The sequence below is a fragment of the Geotrypetes seraphini genome, chromosome 14 (assembly GCF_902459505.1).
Source record: "Geotrypetes seraphini chromosome 14, aGeoSer1.1, whole genome shotgun sequence".
NCBI classification, from domain to species: domain Eukaryota; kingdom Metazoa; phylum Chordata; class Amphibia; order Gymnophiona; family Dermophiidae; genus Geotrypetes; species Geotrypetes seraphini.
This window is the reverse complement of record NC_047097.1, coordinates 4,078,102-4,088,558: the sequence shown is the minus strand read 5'-3', so window position 1 is coordinate 4,088,558 and position 10,457 is coordinate 4,078,102. Positions and strand designations below refer to the sequence as shown.

General features: G+C 42.7%; 1 long non-coding RNA gene across 1 annotated transcript; it reads right to left on the bottom strand.

The window, feature by feature from the left end:
- Nucleotides 1-2,934: 2,934 nt before the first annotated feature.
- LOC117348268 lies at nt 2,935-3,580 on the bottom strand. The gene is made up of 3 exons (XR_004536942.1): nt 3,470-3,580; nt 3,188-3,366; nt 2,935-3,102 (listed from the first exon to the last, which is right to left on the bottom strand). It is a non-coding gene; the product is annotated as an uncharacterized LOC117348268 (long non-coding RNA).
- Nucleotides 3,581-10,457: the final 6,877 nt, after the last annotated feature.

Below are 10,457 nucleotides of genomic sequence, written 5' to 3'. Positions count from 1 at the left end.
TTTTTGAACCATCAGAATTATTAAGATCAATAAGATAGATAGTTTAGGAGATGTGCACATAAACATAAGAAAGTGAAGGTGAGAGCTCCGATTTGAATGAATGTGGAACTCTGAGTCAGATTCAGTTAAAGTCCCAGGTGTTGTCACTTTGAAAACTAATTTTAATATCCCATAACCCTAATAAATTTCATCTTATAATTTTTTATTGTTATTTTGTTTACCTTCTGTATCTTTCCCTTATTGTTTCTACTTTACTTTATTGATTTGTATTTCACTCCTCCGATTTGAATGAATGTGGAACTCTGAGTCAGATTCAGTTAAAGTCCCAGGTGTTGTCACTTTGAAAACTAATTTTAATATCCCATAACCCTAATAAATTTCATCTTATAATTTTTTTTTGTTATTTTGTTTACCTTCTGTATCTTTCCCTTATTGTTTCTACTTTACTTTATTGATTTGTATTTCACTCCTCCTTTACCCAATGTTATGAGTATGTTAAGTTAAATTTTAATCCCTTGTCATTGTTTAAATTTTGTCTTTTATTGTACTGTTTCCCTTCATATGTAATTTTTAAACTGTTCATCGCTTAGAAGTATGATTAAGCGATTAATCAAAAAAACTATTAAACTTGACTTGAAACTTGACTATTCTATTCATAATGAGGCTGTTCGAGCCCGCGGCCATTTTGACCATTTGTAAGCAGGAAGAGGTGGCTGCTGACTAAAGTGAGTAGTGATTTTGTGGGTGAAAAGGGTGATTTGAAAAGTAAAGAACAAAAAAGTTTCATTTTTTATCTTTTTCCCACTAGTTTGTTAAATATTTGTCCGATGCCCTGATGCGAAACGTGGGTGTGCCTTTGTTGCCAATGGATGGTTAACTACATTGAACATTCAGCATTTCTTATGTTAAAATAATTAAGAATAGATAGGAGGTTGGAGATGTTTTAATCGATGAGGATCTTCCCTTTCAAGTTTGCTGGCATAGTTTAACAACTGGCGCCAGGTGGGGATCTGAGGTTTTTCCTCCTATTGCCCTGGGCAATTGAAAATTGCAAGCCCGGGTTTAAGAAGTGAGTCATGTTTCTTCACTTGCATTAAAACTACTTGTTTAATATTAAAAACACAAAAGAGAACAGTGAATGAGAGAGTATTTGAGCAACTGGAATAGATAGATGCTTTTCTCTTAAAATGCCTGTATAGATTGTGTGCTTGATGTAAATAGTGGGGTTCCCCAGGGGGTCTGTGCTGGAACCGCTGCTTTGTAACATATTTATCAAGGATCTAGAGATGGGAATAACTAGTGAGATAATTAAATTTATTGATAACACAAGGTTGTTAAATCGCAAGCAGATTGTGAAAAATTACAAGAGGACCTTGTGAGAGTGGGAGACTGGGCATCAAAATAGCAGATGATGTGAGCAATTGCAAAGTGATGCATGTTGGAAAGAGGAACCCGAACTATAGCTACGTGATTCAGGGGTCCATGGTAGGAGTCACTGTCAAGGAAAAGGATCTAGGTATCATTATTGAGGATATGTTGAAACCCTCTGCTCAATGTACATTGGCGGCTAAGAAAGCAAATAGAATGTTAGAAATGATCAGGAAAGGAGTAGAAAACATGACACTCGCACAACTGCACTCTACAACAATCAACCAAATATAATGATAAATAATTAAATAATCCAACTCAATTATTGGCAATAATTTGGCCGCAGCTTTATTTAAATTCAACAAGTCTTAATAACCATGTTCTACAATTTATCACCTTTCTTCCTAGGCAATTATTCCCCCTCCCCAACTCTCCTTTCCCTCCCTTCAGCTAGTCAGTCACGACCTAGCTGCTCAACCCCCAATTCCCGTAATCATGTTCACTTTCACAAATCCCATTTGCGAGACCTGCAGTGTCGCCAGGCCTCACAATTTTCTGTGGCACACAGAATAATAAACTTAGATACTTATTACACCCCTCGCGCCACTAGTGGCCTGGCAGAACCCCATTTTACCGCAAAGCTGTGACTGCCCCCCAAAGGAAACTGCCCCAAACCAACCGAACTAACAGACCCACCCCACCAACCTCAAAACTGGGTGGGATGGGAGGGCCACTTAAAATTGCCCAAAATTCCCTCCAATACCCTGCTACCCAATTCTCCCTCCATCTCCTACCCTCCCGTTATCCTACAATTTTTCCCCACACAATCTTTCACAGCAATCCCACCGAAATTAACCAATCAGCTCCATTCTCCAACATCCAATCCCTGACAGTTTCTCTTTCTCACAAACCTCGCAACACCATTACCCAATCACACTCCTTTTATCCTTCAGCCAATCACCAATTCTTAATAACCCCTTTCCCCCCCCCCCAACAACTATGTTGCGGTACAGTGACTCAATCAATGTTATCAGCCCACTGCTTCAATCAGTGGGCTTCCTAAAGATGAAAATGTTATAATGCCCTTGTATCGCTCTATGGTACTGCCTGTGTGCAATTCTGGTTGCTGTATCTCAAAAAAGATATAGCGCAATTAGAAAAGGTGTAGAGAAGGGTGATGAAAATGATAAAAGGGATGAGATGACTTCCTTATGAGGAAAGACTAAAGCAGCTAGGGCTCTTCAGCTTGGAGAAGAGACGGCTCGGGGGTGATATGATATGATATGGAAAGAGTAGATGTGAATTGCTTGTTTAATCTCCAAAAATACTAGGGTGCATGCGATGAAGCTATTAAATAGTAGATTTAAAACAAACTGGAGAAAATATTTCTTCACACAACTTGTAATTAAACTCTGGAATTCGTTGCTTTAGAATGTGGTGAAATCAGTTAGCTTAGCAGGGTTTCAAAAAGGCTTGGACATCCATAGGCCATTATTGAGAAGGCCTGGGGAAACACACTGCTTATTCCTAGGATAAACAGCATAAAATCTGTTTTACTACTTGGGATTTAGCTAGGTACTTGAGACCTGGGTTGGCCACTGGTGGAAACAGGCTACTGGGCTTAATGGACCTTCGGTCTGTCGCAGTGTGACGATTCTTATGTTCTTCCTTTCAAGGATTCATTTTTTCTTGCATTTCTATGTTTTGTTTTGTTTTTTCATTTTCTTAAGGAAACTGTCAAAAAAACAGATAAATAAAGCATTAGTTTAACAAAGGATCGACAACCTTTTGACACAAGGAGATAGGTTTCTTGGCTCACCTCCCATTGTCCACAGTGAAAGGCATTCAGCCTGCTGGTTCTATCGTGCCAGAAATTGGGTAACTAGTGCATTTCCTTCAGGCTAAACATCATCATTGTCTTGGCTTTTTCGAACTGTGTGCAAAGTCCCGGGACCTTGCAGACTGCCGAATTTTTTGGCAAACACTATTGCATTTCACCTACAAAATAAACACAAATAGAAACATTCAGTTTTCATCAGTTTACGTAGTGTAGCAATGAGCACAGTGTGACAAGACATTTGCTACAGTTTTCATAACTCACTGTAACACACAAGATTTATCAGAATTGCTGCTTGCTGTAGAGCCAAACCTCCCCAGCCTTTGCAGTCTCGTCTCAGAAAATGCCGTAATGTTTCCTTGCAGAATGGAGGAGTAGCTCGGTATTGAAGCTGCCAGCCCAGTCATAGGGAAACCAGCTTCAAATTTCACTGAAGTCACATCACCACCTAGTGCCTGACATACAAACTTGAATGCAAGCCCTTTGGAGCTGGGGAAATTAGAGGCTGACTGAATTTTGATTTCAGCTTCGGTACTGAAACAGGCCTGAAATTCTGCTTCAGCCATGGTGCATTTTCAGCTGAAGCAAAAACTCCGCTGACCAAAAATGCCACCCTCACACCACCCCTAAGCCTACTTTAGAAGGCCCGGGTGGTCTACTGAGCTAACTAGGGCAGCAGTAATCCAGTTTCAAGTTGTATTAAAATTTGATTAAACGCTTATCATGAATTCTAGGTGTTTTACATTAATAAAAAGGGAAAACTAACAAAGTCTAACTGAATAAGACATAATACTGACTTACAATAAAAACGAAAGGTAAGTAGGGAGAATTACAATACAGTAAAACCTTGGATTGCAAGTAACTTGGTTTGCAAGTGTTTTGCAAGACAAGCAAAACATTTGATTAAATATTAACTTGATATACAAGCAATGTCTTGCAATACGAGTACATGCAGTATACACATGTCACATCATCACAGCTGAGCCAATGGTTCTTCTCTCTCTGACGCTGCAGGAGTGTAGTGACTGTTCTAAACGAGCAAGGTCTTGCAATACGAGTACATACAGTATACAAGCGTCACATCATCATAACTGAACTGATGGTTTTTCTCTCTCCGAAGCTGCAAGAGTGTAGTGACTGTTCTAAATAAGTGAGTTCTTCAAATACAAGTATATATAGTATTTTGTATTAAAGGTTGTGGAATGAATCTTCGGCATTTCCATTATTTCTTATGGGGAAATTCACTTTGATATACAAATGTTTTGGATTACAAGCATGGTTTCAGAACGAATTATGCTTGCATACCAAGCTATTACTGTATTTAAAAGTAAAGCAGACATAGAAGGAAAAAACACAAAGGATGGGAGAGGAGAGACCTGTAAGGTGATGGAATCAAAATTGCTGAGAAAAGGGAACCTTATTTGAAGGCATCTTTAAAGAGGAAGCATTTTAATCCTTCTTTAAATTTGTCCAAGTTTTGTTCTGCTCTAATGTTGATTGGAAGAGAATTCCCGATCATGGGAGCCATTACGGAGAAAATAGAGGCCCGACGAGTACTGATGATTTTTAATGAGGGCACGTGAAATAGATGTTGAGAGGTGGATCTTAGGGTTCTAGGTGGATCATGTGGAATGAGAAGTCTATCGATAAAGGCAGGTTATTTGGGCTTTTGGGCTTTAAATGTTAAGACGGCGATTTTATAAGTTATTCTATGAGGAATTAGCAGCCAATGAGCTTTCTTTAAAAGGGGAGTGACATGATTGTATTTTTTAGAATTTGTAATGATTTTAATGGTAGTATTTTGGATTAACTGAAGACATCTAATAACTTTTTGGCATATACCTTTATATAGTGAGTTACAGTAGTCAATTTTAGAAATAAGGGAATGAATTAGTATGTTAAGAGTCTCTGTTGCTAGCTAAAGACCCTATCATTCTAAGTTTGTAGAAACAATTTTTGACTACTGCACTGATCTGAGGGCAATAAGTTAATTTACTATCGATGATAACCCCTAAGAATTTGACTGTAGTGACTGATTCGATTGGACTACTGTCAATGGATAAAGGGGCTACAAGTTGAATATTATCTTTCCAAGGGAAAAGAAGACAATTTGTTTTAGAAATACTGAGAGAGAGCATGTTTCACTTAGCCAATGTCTAATGCTTTCTAATTTTGAGTTGATGGAACTGATGTCAGTGGGGCTGGAAGGATCAATATTGTGAATGATTTGTATATTGTCAGTACAGTGGTACCTCGGTTTACGAGTGCACCGGTTTGCGAGTGTTTTGCAAGATCGGAAACCGAGCGTGGCTCGATTTACGAGTGCCCCCCCCCCCCCGCGATCCGGCACCCACCCCCTGCAATCCAGCACCCCCCCCTGCCGCGATCAGGCACCCTTCCCCCCCGCAATTGGGTACCCCCCGCCGCTGCTTACTGTCATCTGGGCACCGGCATGTCCTGTGCGTTGGTGCTGGTGCCCAAAGATCGGCCTCCTCTTCTTGCTGGGCCTTGAGCATCTGCGCATGCTCAAGGCCTGCGAGTTCACGTAAGCGGCGGCGGGGGGGGGGTGCCGGATTGCGGGGAGGGGGGCGGATCGCAGGAGGGGCCTTCGGGGGGGAGCAATGCCGGTTCTTGTGGGGGGGGGATGGGGGGAACGTATCAAAGCAAGTTTCCATTATTTCCTATGGGGAAACTCGCATTGATAAACAAGCATTTTGGATTACGAGCATGCTCCTGGAATGGATTATGCTCGTAATCCAAGGTACCACTGTATATACAAAAGCAGTGAAGCCGATTGACTGACAGAGAGTCAGTAAAGGAGCGAGATAGATATTAAAAAGTAAGGGAGAAAGTATGTAACCTTGGGGAATGCAAAAGTTATTTTGGAAAGTTGTAGATGTAGAATTATTGAAGGTCACCGAAGTACGATCAGTAAAATAAGAAGTGAGCTCTTCAAGAATTTGGTTAGAGAAATCGACCGAGGCTAGCCTTTTAAGTAAAAGCTGATGATCTATTGTGTCAAAATCCTCAGTTGCCCCTGCCATCTCCACTGTCAAAATGGCTGCTGGGAATCACTCCTGGTTCCAGTCTCAAAATAACAGCTGCAAACTTTAGCCATAGACTCACAACACTGCTGCAGAAGGTCTCAGCAGTCATTTTGAGGGCAGAGTGATTGGGGTTCACTCCTGCCCCTATTAGGCCACTAGATGACAAATGTTTAAGGTAGGCATGGAAGAAAGGGACACACACCAAAACATGGGAGCAGGCGAGATGTCTTCAAACAAGGGACCTTTATTAAGAATAACTCAGTTAAAAAATCACTCAACACTGGATGCGTGTGGGCACACAAAAGATGCCTTCCTCAGGAGTCATATAATACTGCTTAGATTATGGTCATCCACACTGTAATAAACATGGACATAGGGTTCAAAATACTCTTCTTACTGTTGGAGTACACTGAAGAAAGGGGTATCACGGTCTCCAGTGAAGCAAGAGGGAGATTCAACATGTAAGAAAGGGACTCATGGGTGGGTCCAAGGGGGGAGGGAGGCGCTGTTTGATTGTGGAGTGGATGGTGAGAAAACTCTGGTCACGGGAGGAAGAAGTAGGTGCTGTTTGGAGGGCAGGGCTGAATCGGTTTCAATTTCAGCCGAAACCAAGGGCCCATTTTAGCCACAGATTTGATTGCAGGTAAAAGTGAAAATTCTGCTTTCAGTCAGCCTCTAAGCCGGGAAATACCACAAATGGCTGTAGGGTAGGTCAGGGGTAGGCGTTTCCGGTCCTCGAGAGCCGGAGCCAGGTCAGGTTTTCAGGATATCCACAATGAATATGTATGAGATGGATTTGCATGCACTGCATCCTTGAGATGCAAATCCATCTCATGCATATTTATTGTAGATATCCTGAAAACATGACCTGGCTCCAGCTCTCGAGGACCGGAATTGCCTACCCCTGGGCTAAGCCAATCAAGGTCCTTAGGGACATAGGAAAGAAGCCTGAACAGGTGGGAAAACCTGGCATGGATTAATGACTCTCTGGCTCTCAAGGGCCGGAATTGCCTATCCCTGGGGTAGAGTAGGATGCACCAAGATCTCTGTGCAGCCTCTTGCTGAGCCATCCTGCCCGGATCACATGCAAACAAGAACCATGCAGTGACACAACCATGTGATCCTGTACTGACACAAGCCCTCCTCTCTGCAGGTTGAGTGCTATCAATGCCTTTTGTCATTCTAGAACAGGGGTGTCAAAGTCCCTCCTCGAGGGCCGCAATCCAGTTGGGTTTTCAAGATTTCCCCAATGAATATGCATGAGATCTATTTGCTTGCACTGCTTTCATTGTATGCTAATAGATCTCATGCATATTCATTGGGGAAATCCTGAAACCCCGACTGGATTGCGGCCCTCAAGGAGGGACTTTGATACCCCTGCTCTAGAGGGAAGGGCATTATGAACATTCCCCTTTCTCACTAGGGAATATCATTGACACCTTTGCCTAAGTTTTTGCCATTATCTGTATACTTTACCTTGAACTACCACTGAAAAGACATAAGAAATCTAAATATATAAATTGCATATAGTGGCGTAATGAGGGTGAGAGGTGCCCCGCCCTCTTCTCTGCCCCCCTCCCACTGCTGCAGGCGTGCGTCCACTTCCCTTTCCCCGTACCTCTAACATTTCTGGTATGAGCAGCAACCCCCAACCTGCTGCCGTGCCTGCGTGGGCTCGCCCTCTGATGTCACTTCCTAGGTGTGGGTCCAGAAAGTGACATCAGAAGAAGAGCCGTCACAGGCGTGACAGCAGGTTGGGGGTTGTTGCGCCAGGAATGTACAGAGGTACAGGGCAAGGGAAGCGGTGTGCATGCGGCAGTAGGGAAGGAGGATGGGTGCCGTGCCCCTACAAAGATGGCACCTGGGGCAGACCACCACCACCCTGCCCCCCCTTTACTATGCCACTGATTGCATAACATCTAGAAAAGACGGTTAAAATACTTGTATCCAAATTCTGAAGTTCACAATTGCTTCTTGCACAAGAAAGAAAGTGTGTCCTATAGCAACAAGCTCAAAGGTCAATCTTTTTGAATATTTTTATTCTCTGTCATGCAGACGCCTATTAAAACAACTTTTTTTAAATATTTTAAATTGGGTGCAAAATCTGCATTTCCAAAAACAAAACAAAGCCCACCTCAGTCTTTCATTACTCTCTAGGTGCAGTGATTATATACTGTAGTTACTCATCAATCCTCATGTTCTTTTATTTTTCTCTGTAAAGTCTCTATTTGGTCTCTAGAGAGTACTGGCAGCGCCATATTTATATTCTCTAATTATACTTTAAGAACAAAATTTAGAAGTTTGGAGGAATCGGGGAGAGTCACAGTGTGATACAGAAGATCAAAAGTGGTGCTGCCGTAAAAAAAACTTGGCACAAAGAGGGCAGCAAGACAAACGGTACAGATTGCACAGTGCTGATGAGCATTGGAGCCAGCTCTGTGCATGCCAGTGGGCACAGAGCACCCCTGGTATTGAGCAATTTCCTTCACTGTGTCCAGGCAGGGATATTTGTATTGCGTTTGGCACCATCAATCATTTTGAAATGTCGGTGCCTACGTCTGTGACCTTCTATTTTAAAACACATTAGACTTTTATGAGACCGTGCAAGAAGCTGAAACTAACTACAAAAGGGCAAATTCACACAATACATCAGAAACAGGCAGACTAGCTAAATCACAGGCCAGTTACAGCAAATAGCACAGACAAGTGTGATCCCGTAAAGGCTAAAAGGAAAAAATAAAAAATCACAAACCAGACATGCTGCACCCTGTGTAATATCTTTCTTTTTTTAAATAATTTATATTCCACATATCCTACAATTATTCAGGTACTTGAGCATTTTTCCTTAACTGTCCCGGCAGGCTCCCACTCTTAACTAATGTACCTGGGGCAATGGGGATTAAGTGACTTGCCCAGGGTCACAAAGGAGCAGTGCAGGATTCAAACCCACAACCTCAGGGTTCCGAGGCTGTAACTCTAACAACTGCACCACACACTCCCTTCATTTCCTATTATCTTTTCAACCTCAAATGGACAATAGCTCTTCAAAAGTGAGCAGAGGTTCACCCCTGGCCATGCCCTTCAACTAGAGGTCTGCACGGGAACTGGGATCGCGGGAATCCCGCTGGTCCCACAGGAATCCCCCCCTAACCCACGGGACTCCCATGGGGACTCCCCTCTGATCCACAGGACTCCCACGGGGACTCCCCTCTAGCCAACGGGACTCCCACGGGGATGGAAGGCTTTGGAAGCAGGGTTCGTCCATATAATATAATGGACACGTCAGCCTTAGTAAAAGAGGGGGTTTATAAGTTAATTACCTGAACAAAAAACAAAAAAAGGGTTCCACCAAAGAGATTCCACAAGGAAAACAGCAGCGCAAACGGAAAAGAAACTGTGGAACTGATGATCCTGTCAGAAGTAATTGTTGTTTTTTTATGGGGACGGGCGGGGATGAAGGTAATTCCTTGCGGGGACGGATGGGGACGGAGAGGATCTTGGCGGGGACGGGTGAGGACGGAGAGGATGCTGACGGGGACGGGTGGGGACGGAGAGGATCCTGGCAGGGATGGGTGGGGACAGAGAGGATACTGACGGGGACGGGTGGGGATAGAGAGGATCCTGGTGGGGACGGAGAGGATCCTGGCGGGGACGGGCGGGGATGGGTGGGATTTCTGTCCCCTCGCAACTCTCTACCTTCAACTGCAAACTGCCAAACGATGTTCCTACTCCCACTTCATACTGAGCCCCTGCAGATTAGATCCCTTGAAGGACTCCTCAACTTTAGGAAAGCAATGAAGACATACCTGTTCACCTAACTCCCCCGCCATGACCGATAGATTACAAAGAAATGTATATTGATAAAAAATCCTCGGTATGTGTCGCATTAGGATAAAAACTTGTATTGAAAAATCTTCCACTGTCACTATGACTTATGTAACCTGTAAACTGTATATTATGGATAGTGGTATTAGATCCCTAGTATATGTCGAGTTAGGATAAAAACTTGTACTTGCAAATTGTAACCTGTTAACTGTATATTGTGTATGTTGGCCTGTAACCCGTCCTGGGCTCTTTGGGGAGGATGGATAGAAAATGAAATAAAAAAAATATTGATAACTAGGCTGATTAATCTTATATTAACTAAGCCTTCTTATCATTCTCCTAGATTGAAAAATTCTGGTGTTTTACAATATCCACCATTT